Source organism: Pelodiscus sinensis, chromosome 5 (genome assembly GCF_049634645.1).
Source record: "Pelodiscus sinensis isolate JC-2024 chromosome 5, ASM4963464v1, whole genome shotgun sequence".
NCBI classification, from domain to species: Eukaryota; Metazoa; Chordata; order Testudines; family Trionychidae; genus Pelodiscus; species Pelodiscus sinensis.
Window position 1 is genome coordinate 40,103,632 of NC_134715.1, and position 17,548 is coordinate 40,121,179.

General features: G+C 40.1%; 1 long non-coding RNA gene across 7 annotated transcripts in view; it reads right to left on the reverse strand.

Annotated features, from left to right (window-relative positions):
* The window catches only part of LOC112547230 (uncharacterized), a 218,742-nt gene that overhangs the window by 97,139 nt on the left and 104,055 nt on the right, over positions 1-17,548 (reverse strand). For all 7 annotated transcript variants that reach the window (XR_012904119.1, XR_012904117.1, XR_012904120.1 and 4 more), the window contains exons 2-5: positions 8,955-9,451; positions 6,971-7,124; positions 5,254-5,320; positions 1,016-1,116 (exon numbers count right to left, since the gene is read on the reverse strand). This is a non-coding gene — a long non-coding RNA (uncharacterized LOC112547230). The remainder of the gene's footprint in view (positions 1-1,015; positions 1,117-5,253; positions 5,321-6,970; positions 7,125-8,954; positions 9,452-17,548) is intronic.

The window sequence follows — 17,548 nt, forward strand, 5'->3', positions numbered from 1 at the left end:
AGACTTCCCATTAAGGAAGTATATGGGTGCTCTTTCTGTATGGAAAACATAACAGCAACCAACTGATTGCAAAGTAATTAATTGGTAAGGAAATCTCTGTGCTTTGTCTATTATAACAAATCTAAATTCAGGTAAATATACATGGCCAAGAAAACAAATAATTATGCATACGTTCTTCATAAACAAATGGAGACACAGACAAAAATGTAACTATTCAAACCACAGTATTCATGGGGGGAGGCCTAGAGCACTTTGATGGGGTTTCACCACATCAGTTCTCCCACAGAGCTATGATACAAATAAAAATCCATCCACAGCTTTCATGATTCTTTCTGTGCCCTGTAATTGCAGCCTTGGGATCACAAGACTCATGGAAGAGGCAGCAGCAAATATGTTAGTTAATCAGAGAACACATAGACAGCAATGAAGTGTTCTGTGATATATTCTGTCTAAATATTTTCAAATAAAACCATTTTAAGCTAGTAACCAGTCACTGCTAGATGATGCAATTTCCAGTAAAAGTGTGCCCTTACTCTAGTCAAATCTATTAAAGAAAACCCTACAGTGGTTTCGATTTAAAGTCTTGAAAGACAAGCACTGGTCCGTGTTTACAATTGAGAACTGTTGACTTTTGCAATCCACACCAAGGAGCTAAGCACCAGGAGGAGTTTCCCTGTATGTTATGTTATTGCCATCTAGTGGATGCATTCTTCAGAGCTTGGCTGTAACACCACACAATGAGAGTACTTTTGTTTTATTTTATCAAGCTGATAAAGACATATTAATGTACAGAGATTTTTCTAACCTTGTAATTTGGGAGAAAAGGCATGATTAGTCATTGCACAGATTTTCCCCCAGTGATCATATATTTATTTTGAATAATTGTAATACCTAATTCTGCAATCATCCGGAGCACAAGGGAAAGTTTTCTGTGAGACCTTTTTCTGTAGAAAGTTCAAAGTTGTGTCTGTTGTAATAGTCAAACATTAGTAATAGTCAAATAATCATTATTTACCTGACACTGTTTCATCAAATAAGTTTCAATGGGTTATCCAGACACTTTTGTTGCTATTTCTTCCAGTTCCACTAACAATGGTAAGCTTTCTGGAGCAGAGGCTAGAAAATGTGAACATAAGAACACTAAGGGTATGTCTACACAGCAGGGCTTAACTCTAAATAAGCGACAGAAATTGAGCTACATCAATTGCATAGCTTATTTCAAAATTGGGAGTGTCCACATAGCATTTAATTCGAAACTGAGCACTCTTCCTCCGACTTCCCTTACTCCTTGTGCAATGAGGGTCACAGGAATCAGAATAAGAAGTCCTCCAGCTTGACAGTATTTCAACATTTTCTCAAAATAACTGCTTGCTGTGTAGACATGGACTACGTTATTTCAAAATAACACTAGTTATTTCAAACTAATGTTGCTATGTAGATGTATCCTAATTTAGGAAATTTAGGGTGCATCCACACAGCACCCTAAACTCAAAATAAGATACGCAATTTGTACTATGCAAATGTGTATCTTATTCCTATTCTATTTTGAAATGCCTTATTTTGAAATTTGGTGCATTTACATAGCACCAAATTTCAAAATATCACACTCTTTTGAGACATCCCTTAACCCTCATGGAACAAGGGTTACAGGGATGCCAACGTAGCGTACCCGTTATTTCAAAAAATATTTTACATTAACGGGCGGCTTGTTAAGACACGAGTTAACTATTTTGGGATACTTCTGGTATCCCAAATAGCTGTGCAGTGTAGACATACCCTTAGAAAACAAGGCGTGTCAGCAAAGCAACTGAACGAGCCAGGATTTGTGAAGCAGCAATTATATTTACAGGAGCAATATGCATGAAAGACAGAGACAAACAGGTGAAGGTGCCTGATAACATAAAGGAGCAAAGTAAAAGGAATAACTACAGCCTAATACAAAAGCACGTGTCTCCAACTTCGTTTCTTTTATGCTTTGGGTTTCTGGTATTTCATAGTCTAATGTATAGCTGAAGGTAATTTAAAAGCCTGTGTTGATGGCCAAAAATCAAGTAAATCTATATAAGACAGTGTTCCTACCACGGAACTTCATAAAGGTATATTGAAAAACGTCACTCAGAACACTGCAGGGCCCCTTCTTTGAGGCAGTCATAGGAATTAAATAGTGCATGGATACTGGGGAGTAACCTGCCTCACCGCAGTCATCCATTCAGCTGGTTAAACAATACTGAGTTAGCAAATGTCCTTGGGAAATACTGCTATCTCCTCCTCAGCTCAAATCTAACTCTATGGCTCGTAGGGAAGTCCTGCCTTCCCCTGTAAGAGCATTTCACGTGAAGTCATTCACATTTCCTCTGAATGTTAACTTGGTTCATTTTAATATTCGTTGCTTCCTTCCTTTTGCCTGTTGTTGCTGTCTTCAGTATGGCAGTGAAACAAGGGGATGTACGCACTGCACACTCAGAGATTGTTCTGATAATCTTGTTCAGGAAAAAGCAAGTGGACTTTACATAAATTAGTTCATATTGAAAAACAATATGTCTTCTACCTAATATTAATTTGATTCCCCTCCTTCAAATAGATGTTTTCTACTCAAACACAAAAACCTTCCCCACAAAATCAAGAGACTGGCAATTAGAATATTCACAGTAATCATAGCATCCCTACTTTCTTCAGATCATGCACTTTCAATGCAAGTCCACTTAACTCCTGGTAATGTTATTTTGCATATAAATATTAGAAAATAGGTGGCCTTATATACTGTAATATACACAAATTCAAATATTGTTCACCTTAACTCTTTGGAGTAGGCTTCTGAAAATCAAAAGGCTGTTACATACCATTGATCAGAAGCAGAAGTTTCTATTGATACCATTAAAATCTTTGTTTATCCACAGGACTTTTCTTCAAGATTCATCTTAGTAGCAGGAATTCAGAGAATTAATCCTGGGAAGAAACACCTACCTTTGTAGTTATCCATTTCAGATAACACACTGTTCAAATCTGGGTTAGTAAAATATCATTGAGAAATACATCTTGACTGTAGTTCCAGAAGTATAAGGAGAGATTTTTATTTAAAAATTGGTATCATACTAAGAACATAAGAACGGCCATGCTGGGTCAGAACAAAGGTCCATCTAACCCAGTAGCCTGTTTTCCAAAAGTGGCCAGTGCCAGATGCCCCAGAGGGGCAGAACATGCACAAGGTCATGTGCTCCATTACTGAGCTGAGGGAGGAGCACATGGCCTCATGCTGTCTCAACAGCTGGTCATAGGTTGCCTTCCACTGCGCCGTCAGTGGCCTACTCCTGGGGCTCATTGTCAAGCCTCTGGACAAGGAACTGGAGGCGGGCCATCTGCTTCCACAGCAGGTCCTCGCGTGTTCTCATTCCCTGGCAGATCCCACAGAGTTGGGAGGATGGTGTGGGAAGTGGTGGAAAAACAACACTCACAGTTGGCCCGGCTGTGATGAAAAAGTTACGTGGGCAGTCATCTCAGGAGACTCTGTGCATGAAGCCTAGCCCTAATCTCTGAGCTGACACAAAAGGTCTCAGTTCAGACAATGGCAATTTGCTTTGAGCAAGGCCGTCTGTTGCCTAGACAGTGGGCACTTTCCAGCTGGTCATAGTAGCAGCACATGTGCAGTGCCACCCTAGAGCATTCTCTCTACTCCCTGGCCTTATTGTAAGCCTGCCTGAATGCTTTAATTTTCATGCAGACCTAGTCAAGTGTCCATGTGTGTACCTTCTCAGTCACGTTGGTAACCATCCAACCACAGACATCGTCATTGTGCCTTCTGGTGCAGAGATCCAGGAGGTCTCCTTGCTGCAAATCTTGATGAAATTCAGGGTCTTCACACCAGTCCAGGATGGAACCAAGAGCAAAGTTTCAAGAGGGTGGGGGAGAGGGGGCAGAAGCCACGTCATCTTGGATGCAGTTTGATTTTATCGTGTTCCCCAGAGGGAGCTCACAAGCCATGTGTGAGAGGCATTCACGGCATGCAAGTACTTTTCCCTCAGTCCGTGATAATCCAGGGAACGGGATGAAAAGCAAGCCACATCCCAGAGCGCATGGCTGCTGCTCACACCTACCCCCCTGAAAACTCTGCCCTTGGCCAGTGCTCCTCTGTGTCCTTGGCCGGGGCATGCCAAGGGTGCTGCGGGAGTGCTGGCAGCCATGTGGGTTTCAGAGGGAGCACTGAGGTCGGCCATGGCTCTTGTACTGATACAGTGTGGCACAGGGCCGGCAGAGGTCTGCATGTGTCACAAACTCTCTTCCTGCAGACTGTTGCTTTAAGGTGAGCAGTGAAGATGGCAGGTTGGCCAGGGTGTCTACAAGTACAGCTATGAGAGGCTTCTGAAGGCCAATTATTCTGAATTAGCAGCAGCTTAGCATCCACACTCATGCTATTTTGAAATAACAGTTTATAAATAAGTGTTGTTCCTCACAGAAAGCAGGAGTTATTACTTCAAAATAACCAGCCCATTATTTCAAAATAATGGGCTTGGTAGAGTGGACACTCCACTTGTTATTTCAAAATAAGGGGAATTACCGTATTTCAAAATAGGATCCTAGTGTAGACCAGGGCTAAGGTGCCACAAGACTACTCGTTCACAGAAAAAAAATCATTCAACTATATAATTCCTTTAAGCTAATTTTAGATTCATAATGTAGAGAAAGAGTCAGAGAGTATGTCTATACTACCCCACTAGTTCGAACTAGCGGGGTAATGTAGGCATACCGCAATTGTAAATGAAGCCCGGGATTTCAATTTCCCGGGCTTCATTTGCATAAGCGGGGCGCTGCCATTTTTAAATCCCCGCTTGTTCGAACCCCATGCCGCGCGGCTACACGCGGCACGAACTAGGTAGTTCAAACTAGGCTTCCTCGAGGAGTAACGGTAGTTCGAACTAGGAAGCCTTGTTCGAACTACCTAGTTCATGCTGCGTGTAGCCGCGTGGCACGGGGTTCGAACGAGCGGGGATTTAAAAATGGCGGAGCCCCGCTTATGCAAATGAAGCCCGGGAAATTCAAATCCTGGGCTTCATTTGCAATTGTGGTATGCCTACATTACCCCGCTAGTTCGAACTAGCGGGGTAGTGTAGACATACCCTTAGAGTGTATTTTGGTTTTAATTTTTTCCCAATCATTCTTTTTTGCTTTGTTTTGTGTACTTATTTGCACGCATGACTTTTGTGTTTCTATGATGTTCCCTTAAAGTGCAATGTTATACCTCATAATAATCAGTCTTACCTTTCTTCCCTCTGAATAGTGATCACTTTGAAAGTAGAGATTTATACTGCAGAGTCTTCATTTAAACCTTATGTAAAGAAATAAAACCTTTATGTCCACACATTTTTGATCTCCTACCTTCATACATTTATAATGTGTTACATTTCCCAGCTTTCCCATATTTAATGTTTTACAGCCTGCTCTCCAGATTCAGGCAGTAAAAGATTGGAAGGCAGAATAAAACCAGAAAGCAGGGGCTACAGCTCTAAGTTTTAATAAGAAGTGGACCAGGACAGAAATTGCCAACCTGTTTAACTACACAAGTGTACCACTAATACCTCCGCTCCTCCTCTGGAAAATGAGTAACGTGACCCATCACTTCCAGTAAAATGGATGGTTCAATGGCAACTAAACTTGAGGAACTTACCCTAAAAATGAATCTCTATGGGTTGGGCAAAGTATTATTCCATTAGTCTTTGGCAATAATGCCATAGCAAGAAGAGGAATAAAGAAATGGAACCATAAGCAGGGCACATAAAAGGAAAGAAATGAAAAAATAAAAGAAGTCCTGCATTTTATGTACACCACATTCTTACCATCCTAGTCCTGTTAAAGTCACGTGGCATGTTTCAGAGGTGATGGCCGAAACATATACACGTCTAACAGCTGCACAAATCTGACACTTGTGTTTCAGCTTGCAGCTAAAAGGAATTAGGAGAGTGGCTGTTCGCAAAAAAAAAAGGAGTTGTCAGATAGCTTATTTGAAACATTATGCCACTCATTATCACTTTACCAGGATGCAGGGGGTATGACAATGGTTGGAATAAGAGTTATACCTAATGGCTAGAGAAGTGCCATGCAGCAGAACCAGTGCTGTGGTCAGGAAACAAAAATCAGTGGTCCCAGCCACAAATGAGAATAGAATAGAACCAGAGTGGTAAGTGGGATGCAAGCCAGCAGTCAGAGCCAGAAGGTTCAGAGGGAGGTAGATACCTGGGCTGAATCTGGAAAAGGAGTGGGCTGGACTGAGAAATGGTACAAGAAGCAACTCTGGTGCTATGGTAGCAGACATTGAGCAGGTACTGTGCTGCTGTTGCTACTAGGCTTAATAGATTACCTTCTGGTTCTTCTGTCCAATCAGGAAGCATGGTAATGAATGAGAGTTTATTGGACACAGCAAACCTCACTGAATTTCCATCTGACTGCACCAGGAGCCAAATGAGTTCCTGATTGGTTGTTTTGCTACTTCAAAACTCATGGGATATGTCTGTACTGTGGTAATGAAACCCATGGCACTAAGTCTCAGAGCCCAAACTTGGGCTTGTAGGACAAAGAAAAATGCAGTGTAGACATTTGAGCCTTGGCTGGAGCTCAGGCTCTGGGGCCATCCTCTTTTGTGGGGTCAGAGAGACTAGGCCCCAGCCTGAGCCTAAATGTTTATACTCTAGGGGTATGTCTAGACTACATGGCTCCTTGTGAAACGAGGCTTACAGGATCGGTCAGCAAAGGCTTCCCCAGCCGACAGATCCGCGTCTACACTGCCGCACTGTGCCGGATCAGCTGATCGTCCATACAGTGCAGTGACTGTTTATTTTAATGAAGGGGGGATTATTTAAATTCCCACTTCTTTGTCTATGCCGGGTAAACTAGTTTACATGGCTCCGTCGACGGAGCTATGTAGTCTAGACATACCCTAAATGTATAATTCCACATGCCAGGAGCCACAAGACTGAGTTACCTGATCTAGGACACCCACAGCCATGCTGATGATCTTGTTTCGGTGTAGAGCTTATGCCTATCTCTCTGGTGTTCTGGCAAGTTTTCATGGTGTTGAGTTCCCTCACTGCATTGTCATTACTAGGAAGCCATGAGAGCAAGCAGGAAGGAGGAGACTGTGCCACCATGGGAGAAAAGATCAAAAATTACAATGACAAAGTTGCTTTTTGTAGCTTGTGAACTGAAATTAAATCTTAGTACAATGTGTTTAGAAAATAAGAACTAAAAGGCTAGCATAATACTTAGCATTTCTGTAGAATCTTTAAAATTTTCAAACATTAGACTTCAAGGATTTTACTGTGGGGAAAACTGAGTTATGCAGATATGTAAAGTAACTTCCCCAAAGTCAGACAACATGTCAATGCTAGAATCAGGCATCCAGAATAGATCACGGGGCTTTCGGTGTCATTGTTACATCACTAATGCTGTGTGAAGAATCAGTCAGAATACAACATCCAAAACACAGGTCTATTTTAGTTAATCCCACTTCCCCAAAACAACAAGAGAAAATAAAATAACGAATATAAGTATTGAAATAATTCATTGACCAACATGCAGAAAGCACTGATAGAGCTATTTGCTTATGACTGCATTGTGTTTTGCAGTGTAGTATATGTAGACACACAATACTCAGTATACAGCCAAAAATACCAACACAACATGACCAGCTCAGAAGACTCTGACATTTTTTAAATAAAAACCACTGTTACACATTTTACTTCAGTTTTCCCCCTTCCCTCCCTGACTGCAGTCTGCAAGATGTAAAAAAATGGAGTAGAAGGGATTTCATTTGGCGCTATGAACACAATACTGCACGGGTATCTCACAGAGCCAGGATAAAGGGCTGCTAAAGTGAAATAGAGAAATTAAGTCAGTAGCTTGTATGAGAAGGATTATTCATTTTCAGAAGCTAAAAAACTTTATATGGGGCCTTGATCTTGCAAGTTACTCCCCGTGAGCAGGCCTACACAGAGCTCCATTCACTTCAGTGGGGCCCTGCTGCGCGGAATAATTTGTTGGGCTAGGACATAGTATGTATTTGTCAAATGGTAAGCCTAAGTCAAAAAGGAATTAAAGGATGTAAGTGATAAGTTGATTTACTGCTTTATTTTTTAGTTTTAGCACGTACAAGTGCTTCATACTCCCTGACTGGTGCCAGACAGCTATTATAGCTAGGTGGTAGCTAAATACTGCTTTCATCTTCTCTCATGTTTTTGTTGCCCTAATTATTTCCCCAAAATGTTAAGGTCAATCTCCAACCCTGTTCTTTTGACAGAGGAGGCCACTTGGTATCTAACCTTTGAAAGATGGAACTGATCAGTCCTACATATTGACGACAAGTGCACAGAAGTTAAATAATTTATTTTAAAAATAAAATATACAGTGAAAAGGTGCCTTACTTGGCAATTCAAGCAGATTCTAAACTGATACATTGCCTACTTTCTTTTATATTACTTAGTGAAGGGTACAGCAAGACAGAAAAATGCTTCAAATATAAAGGGGCAGCAGGCAATTGAGCAGAGAACTTAACCCAACACCTCCAAAGATGATTTTTCCTTCCCTGCCACTGGCTCTTCACCAGAACATCTAGCCATCAGTGTGAAGACTAGCATCCAATTTCCAAGGACTTGTTTGAGGTAGCTTACAAGACAGATTTCACTCTCAGTTACACAGGTATAAATCTACAGTAACTCTACTGACTGGTCTTTCGTCTCTTGAACTTTTATAAAAGCTCTTCTGAGGCTCACTCACCATGTTAACTTCTTTCAGACCCACAAGCTGCACCTATCATGCTTGACTTTAAAAAAAGAGGGGGACCATGGAGGCACAGAATCATGTTTAGAGTATGTGGCATCCTGTTTTGCACACATTTTCCCCTTGTGCTGCATTGCAAGTGTAGAAAACAATAAAAAGTTTTAAAGCTGTTTCCAGGCATGGAGTATTACCTGGCTTGCAAAAGAAGACTGTCTGCACAACAGCTTGACCCAGCTCAAGTGTAGCTTGGAACAAACTGACAGAGTAAGCAGTAGAGGCCAGAACTGAAAGGTTTCCTGTTCCAGCGGTGAAGCTCCAAATTCACTGCTGTATAGAGCAGCCTTGCAAAGATACAGGAGTTGCTGCCTGTGAAGAGTAGTGACGTGATGAGTTTGGGCATTTTTCATTGAAAGCTGTTCAGTGAATTAATCATGCATTAGCATTCCTCTCTCCTGAATAGAACTGCAAAAGAATGGTTTGCCTCTTGTTGGAGATTAGAACAGGGAGAACTTCCTTTTTGGAAGCTCTGCTGCTTTGGGGAGTCTGATGGGAAAATTGTCTTTGACCAATCCCATAACAGTCCAAGGAGACTGGAGCTTAGTGGCCTGTCTGTCCGGATGATTCCTGAGTGGTGCAAAGCTCTTCCAGGGATATGCAGAGAGCCAGCTGTTTGTCCTTGGGCAGTGATCTGTAAACCACAGCAAGGGTTTGATTTTTATTGTGCACTATTTTCCCAAAATCAGTTTCCAACAGCATTTCAGACTTCAGTTAAAACAACCCAAGAGGATATAAACTCACACAACGTGTTGTGCTAGCCCACCTAATGAAATCTCTGTCTCTTGCCACTTGGTAGGCTATTTAAGACATACCATTAGAAACAATAAGGGACTGGGAACCAATGAAGTGCTGTTTTAGTTTACAAATTTGGCCATGTTGCCCTTATTCATCAGTATTTTAATGTATTTTAATGTTAAATGTAAAAAATGTAACCAAATTCATCCCTCAAATTTGTACGTCTTACCTACAGTAGTCTCCTTAGTTACAAAATTAAATGTCAATTGAAAGTTCTGAATTAAGGATAAACATTTTTCAGACTATATCTACTAGCTGCAGATAAACAAACAAACAAACAAACAAAACCTGCCAGATTCTTAATGTAATCAAACAAAATTGTGTTTCTAAGCAGTATGTACACAAACAGTGAAAAGTAAAAAAATGCCTTTTTTTCATGAAAATGATCATACTCCTGAAAATGTGTACATCATCCAGAATGACACTGTTGTCTCAGAGCATCACTGTATGCACCATTGGTACCGCCTTGTTGCTGGCTATGGCAGACAGCTTTTTCCTCATTAAACATCCCCTGCTAAAGACTACTCCCTCTCTCCAGCAGCCTGCCTCATCCTGAGACTTGTCTCTCTGGCCAGGTCAGTTTAAATTGCTCTCTGGAGAACTCCAGGACCAACAGGCATTCCTGCAAATAAACTGAATTTATAGGAAATAGGGAATGACTTCCTATCAGGGTGTGTCAGAATCTGGACGTTCCTTCCTTTACAGAGTGGCTTTCGGACAGCAGTCATCTGGGAAGATCTTTCCTTCAGTCAATACCTTCCTCAGAAGATGAAGGTCTGTTCTTTTCTTTGGTCTGCAAGTGAGCTGGTCTGCTCTCCTTTTAAACTCATCTTCCAGCCTATACATACCTGGCAAGTGTGGTAGGATGAGACTGACTGACCCCAGAGTAGTTCTTTATCCCCTTATTCTTCAGTGTGGCATTTATATAACCCATCACAGTACACACACACACACACACACACACACACACACACACACACACACACACCTCTACTGTAAGCTCTTGCTCTAAAAGCCAGAACAGGATATAGTTTGTAATGTTTTAATCAGTTGTATGAATGATCAAGCAGTGTTGAGTGCAATAAATAGGAATGATACGTCCTGGTCATCAGTAGAGCTGATCAAATATGTGTCAAATCAAATTTGGACAAAAATCAGAAAAAAAATGTTCATCCCCCACTCCTTTGTTGTGTCACATAGCAAAAAAAGTATCAGGTGTTCAAATACAATGGAGCTATACATTATAGAAATACCTAGATAGATCTGCCTTCATGTGGACACACAATGCATTGTTTATCCCCCATTCTATGCTACAAAAAACGAATACCCAACCAGCCATAATCTAATGATATGGGCCAAAATCTGCTCCCATTATACTGGAGTCACTCCATGTTGCAGTTGCACTGATGTAGCTGAGATCAGCATTTTGTCCTCCTGACACAGATCTCACACAATGAATAGGTTATGTAGTCTTCGCTACAGGAAATATAAAAATCATACACAGATAAATAACAACAAATAAGGTAATGGTTGAAGTCAGTGAAGTTTTGCCATTGACATCAATAGAGTCAAGATTTCGCTAAACGCGTATGTAAAGATCATTAGAATCTGATATTATTAAGACACTTATTAGGGATATAAAGTAATTCCTGTGAAAATCTACAGAATTATCACAACCAAACACTTGTCTCTGTTTTTAAAATCATCTTCTAGAATTCTAGGACAGGCAGACAAACCTTTATTCAATGTTATAGGATGTTCAAAAATCATGCAGAAAGGTTACAATCTTCTATTAAATAATACAGCACCTTTCCATAAAGGAATGTAAAGGAATAATAAACCTTTCTTTCTGTTAATGTCTTGGTTGAGGTTGAAGAACATGGTATGCAGCCAAGTCTCTGTTATTTGCTTTGGATGGCCAGTTTTGCAGCTGAGCCCATACGATTTCTCCTTATAGTTTTTAGACATTTGAATTTTCAGTGGTGGATGGACAATTTCATTTGTCAAAACTTTCCTTACACATAATAACAAAACTGCATGGATGGCAAACTTGTTATATGACCCTTCAAATTAAATAGCCCTATATCATATCAGTTCTTTAGCTGAAATAACCTGCTGGGCAGTGCATATGCAAAGACCCTGTGGGGGGGAGGGGGAGAAGAGAGATAGAGATAGAGAGAGAGAGAGAGAGAGAGAGAGAGAAAACATATAACTATCAAGACTATCCAGCATAGAAAATTTGCATTGGTGCATGTTATAGGCTCAGAAAAGAAAATAATTATCAGCAGAAAAAACTCTGCTTTTTAAAAATAAACAGACATTGAAAACTTCCTCTATTATCTTTTTTTCTCATTTAACTTTTGTGTGTGATGATTTTTTAAATTAAATTCAGTTTACATGGTTAACAGCATGAAGTAACTGTCTCATTGCTGTCAGAAAATTTCATAGAAGCTCAGATAATATCATTCTGATTTTGACCATATTTTACATTTTCATTAACTTTTAACCTTCAGTGTTCTACTTTGTGTTTTTGTCCTGACATTTTCTACAACTTTCTCTTCTATTCCATGTACCACGGATACCAGAGAAAAATGTATTTCATATAGACAGAGAACAATAATGTTACAGCACGGACAAAATAAACACTCTGATGAACTCTAACCAAAGAAATTTTGTCTCCATATTAGCACTCTTTCTTGCATTGGCAAAGCCTGTTTCTTTGTGCTGCATATAATAATTATCAAAAGAATAGAGCTGTGAAGACAAATAGGATGCTTGTGTTCCCTATTTCATGTCTATTTTCTCAAGGCTGTTCCAAAATATAACTGTTTATTAAAGTTACTTTAGTTCTGGGAACAAAAACATAGTTTATGTCTGCTTGTGTGCATCTTCTCTACACTGAGCTGTGGAAGAAGGAACTGACAATGGTTTTCCTTAACTTAAGCCTTTTGTTTCTTTCTGAACGCACAGTCATACCTCAACACCACCAATCACCACAGTCTTTTCTAAGGAGAAGCAGGAGAGTATTCCGAAGTCAATGAATTAGTCATATCAGGTGGCCAGTCTGACCCCATCATAAGTCTCCTTGCAATGAACAGGGACGATTATGGGAGGAGTATCAGAAAATGTGTGTTAAATGAGATGCAAATATGAGCAACTTTTTATGCACGAATAGTCTCCTACAGGTCAGTTGAAATACTCACATGCATAAAGTTACTCATATGTTAACAGGGTTGTGTCCTTTGTCTGTCATGTTCTTTCAGCAGCTGCCAGGCTTCATTTATATCCATTTGTCTCTACATGATTTTAATCAGCAGATTAAATTGAATTGTGCAGTTAAATTAGTTTACCTTATTTTCATAGGTTTAAACTATCAGGAAATTTAAGAGAGAAGAAGAGATATTTTTCTCAATTTTATTTTCTTGTGTGATTAGTAGAAAAAGGTTCCTTAATTATGCTTTCATTCTATATTTTTAAAGTAACCAGATATTCTAACTCTAAACCTATGCTAAGCAAACATATTCTATTATTTTTAGAAAAAGGTGACAGAGTCACATGAATGGAAATTGAAGTTATATAACTATCCACTGAACAGCTATGGTCCTAAAGTGCAATTGAAATCTTCCTTATGTCTCCCACCCAATGCTCCTCAACTATGATTTGAAAGAACCATTCCTAAGGGTAAGTTGGGAATTCAGTCTCCACACTCTTATTTCTTGGCCTTTTTGTTGAAATCATCCACACTTGTGATGCAGTGGCCTGAAATCGGTGTAGCTCCATTGTTTTCTGTGGTTTCTTCTGATTTATACTCATGTATGTGAGATCAGGATTGCTAGTAGGTCAGCAACAGTATTGTAAAGGTCATCAAAAAGTTGACAAATGGTCAAATACTTTTGGCCATTACTAACCACAGCTGGATTTAAAGCAGTTGCCCAGAGATAAATGGCCCATGCCCAACTCTTCTGAAATAGTCAGTCTCTCAGACAATATAGTCATAGAAGTACTCTATTAATTTACATTAAAATTACACCAAAGAAATCCACCTTTTATAAAGAAATAAGCAAAGGTTGGCATTTTGCCAGTTTTAAGAATTGGTAATTCTGCAAGTATATGCCAAAAGCAAAAATTTGAAAGATTACATTGACATTTGCAATATGACTGCATATTTGATTTACCATTTAAAATAAATTTTGAAGGATGAAAGCAGCCCAGTGTCAAGGGAACTCCTAAAAACAGCTGCTGGGTCATATGCTAGATAGAGGTATTTTCCTATAGTTAGAGTGGAATTCTCGTACACACTGTTTCAGTAGTGCGTCTCACAAAAGCCAAGATTTATTCAAAATGGTAAATCATGTTTATATTTACAACTGATTTACTATGCTGAATAGGTATTTATAGATAAAAGATGTCTGGCCCTGTAGGAATAAGTGCTTGAAGCAACATCCTCTGAGCCATGTGGGATCGCTCATCTATTTAAGGGTATGTGCAAGTTTTGCATTTTTAGATGGAATCCAGACGTCCTGTAGATCTTATTCGTCATGAACTTGACCTTGCAAGGTGGTGAACAATGGGAGGAGAGGTTTAGAATTGCTGAGCACCATTGCTCAGCAACACACAGTGGAGGCTCAGAAGCTGCCCACGGTGTAATGGGGAGGGGAGGGCTATATTTGTGACAGGTCTACTCTACCTCACTTCTGCTCAGAAATAAGCATTTGCCTGGATACAGTTCAGGAAAGGCTAGTAGATCTATACTTGTGTGTGATCCCATCCATTTAAATTAGGTGTTTAGCATTGCTCTATAAGATAACATATCTCACACCCTTAAGCACTTCTAGTTAAGATGTGGGGACAGGCAGGAATTCACTATTTTAAAACATAGCACAAAAGCCAGCTGAAAGAAAGCCTAGCCATAGTCCAAGACCAGCTGGTAGAGGAAGCCAATTATTATCTTTTAAAACACATACATATTGGCGGACAAGGTTGCCCATCACCATTTTAAGCTGTATACCTTGCACACTTGGCAGCGGGGTGGGGGGGCAATGGACTTGCTGGGCTCCTGAGCAAAGGGGTGGGGCTCAGCTCCATAGTCACAGAAGGGGTTAGGCCTTGGGTGGAAAGGGCAGGGCCGAGGAAGTCATCCCTCAGCACTGCTCAGAATGCATTGCGCGCCCACCCCCTTTGGTAATCCCTAGTTCTTATATTATGGGAACAAGTAAATAACTTTTTTAATTCACTTTCTCCATACCTGTCATGAAATTATAGACCTCTATAATATCCCCCCTTAGTGTCCTTTTTTCTAAGATGGAAAATCCCTGTCTTTTTAATTTCTCTTCATATGGCACCTGTTCCAAACCCCTATACATTTTGTTGACCTTTTCTGAACTGTTTCCAATGTCAAAATATCTTTTTTGAGATGAGTTGACTACATTTGTATGCATTTTTCAAGATGTGGGCGTACCATGGATTTATACTGAGGCAATAAAATATCCTCTGTCTTATTCTCTATCCCGTTCTTAATGATTCCTAAAATTCTGTTTGCTTTTTTGAAAATGAGGCATGGTGATGAATATCGCAGTGCCTCATTTGCGTACTTAATGAGATGCCATTTTGTGCAATAGCCCCCTCTTGCGCAAGAGCCGTTCTGCCGCTTATTTCAGTCTACACTGCTCTTTCTTGCGCAAAAATGGTGGCTCATTAAGTATGCAAATGAGGCGTGGTGATATTCCTCGCCACACCTCATTTACATATCTTCTTGCACAATGTAGACATAGCCTCTAGGTTTTGCTAAGTCTTTCACCACAAGGAAACAATATTTTGGGAAGACTGCAAATATACTTCCCATAGAAGAAGCTCTGACTTTCTCTTTTTATAACTCTGATTTCAAATGAAACATCTCTTTGTGGAAAGTTGAGAAGGGCTGGTTCAGGGAACAGTTTTGTTCCATGCAAATCAGTTATTATACGTACAATGATAAATGCCAGTTAAGAACTATTTGTAACTTAGCCTTACTGCTAGAATTGGCATTTGGGCTTTGTTAGCACCCCATATTTTGCAGATGGAATTATCAGAATTATTGTGAACCCACAGTTTTATCTAGGGGAAATCGATTGAAATGTGTATTCACTACCTGCTTACAGGCAAGGAACATTGATTACCAAGTGGCTAGTTAGACCTTTGGGGTACTACTTCAATAAGGGGAGATTCTTCAAAAGCTTAGAGGGTAATTAACTCCTAGTTGTGGGTAGCCCAGTGGGCGGAAAAGCATGGAATGGACTAACGTCTAAGGTGTCTCTTTGAAAAGCTCCCCTTTAGTAATCATTAATTGCACTCAGAGATAACATCAGAACTGTTCCATTAATTACCTCCACAAAGTGGGGACCAGGCCCTCGATCATTAACTTGATATCATAGACATGGGGCCAATGTAATTATCACAATATGTAAATATGTGCTGACAGATTTTTCGAATACTTTGAACTCCCACCTTCCAATCCCTTACATTATGCATGCATGCTAAGTTGGCAAATTCCTTATAAAGCTAAATCGTTCAGAACTCCAGGACTGTGATCATGCATATGCAACCACCTCTTTCCTGAAGAAAATTACCATAGTTCTGTTCATGTTTTCCAAAAACAACTATTTGATACAGACTATGGAGTAGTCTGCAGAATTTCACCCTACAACAAATATGCTTTTTGTCTAAGATCTTATACAGTCCTCCAAGTTTTAACTTGAGTGAAATTTTTAGGCTGAAGAACCAGAAAGCTGGAAACCTTTCAGGTTAAGGGAGGGGAGGAGAGAAAAGGATTATAAATTAAATGGCTTGCACAATCTAAACTATAGTGTCATGATCAGAGATGCTATAATATTATTGCTGTGGGTTTATATGATCCTTTATACAATCTTTTTTTCTCCACAGCATACTGTTTTCAACAAACAAAATGGTTTAATTTGAATTGCAAATCCTGTCACATATATAGTTCTAGTCTTTTGGATCAGGATGAGTGACAGTGCTATATTAGAGTTAACAAACCTTATCCAGTTTTAAATACATTTCTGGTATTGAAAGCTAACAGAGCTGAAAACTGAATGGGTAAAGGCTCTGCTCTTGTATTCATTCCTTTATGGGAGTCCTGAAAGGACCGTATGGAGGGAACCTGATAGAAATTTCTTGCCGTTGCTAAATAGAACTCAATCCAAGGTAGAAAAATAAAAGGTTAGCTATGCTGTCTTTTATGTCATTTCATTAGTGGTGGCCAACTCTTTCAAAACTAGAGCCAGGAGCTGTGCAGACTGTTTGATTCAGCTGGGCATCCAGCTCAATGGAGCGCAGGCCTCAAGAATCATTGAACCAAACCTTTGAAAGGTTCTGTGTTTCATGAGCACAGCTCCCTGACAGTGGGTGGCACCAACAGAAAGAAAATTAGCAGTTTTCATTAGGCAATACTGTCCTCCCTTACTCAAACACCTCCTCAATCAAGTTTGAAGCTGGTATGGAAGGTCACCATCATATGACCCACATGCAATGATTTGCTTTGTGTCAGTCTATATTTCCTTCCCACCTAAGTTTTCAAAAGCTTTATTTGTAGTTCTGATCACAGGTCATGTACCAGTGGGAAACTACTATCTTTCCTATTTCAGATATTAAATCAGGATATGGCAGCCCAGTGGCTGGATTAAGTTGAGAAAAAAATGAGGAGGAGTTTAGCGTAGACAAGCAAGACAGATGTAAAGTTCTGACTAATTTAGCTGGTAGCATTGTTTTCAACTGACTATTCATGGGTGTCACCTGTTCCAGCTCGGGGGGCTGGTGTCGGGCTCCTGGGGCCGGGATCGTACCCCCCCCCAGAAGTCCCTTCCTACCCCAAGTCCGAGCCCACCGGCTCTTGTCCTCCCATGTCCCACGGGGTAAGTCCTCCAGGCGGCCGTGCCTT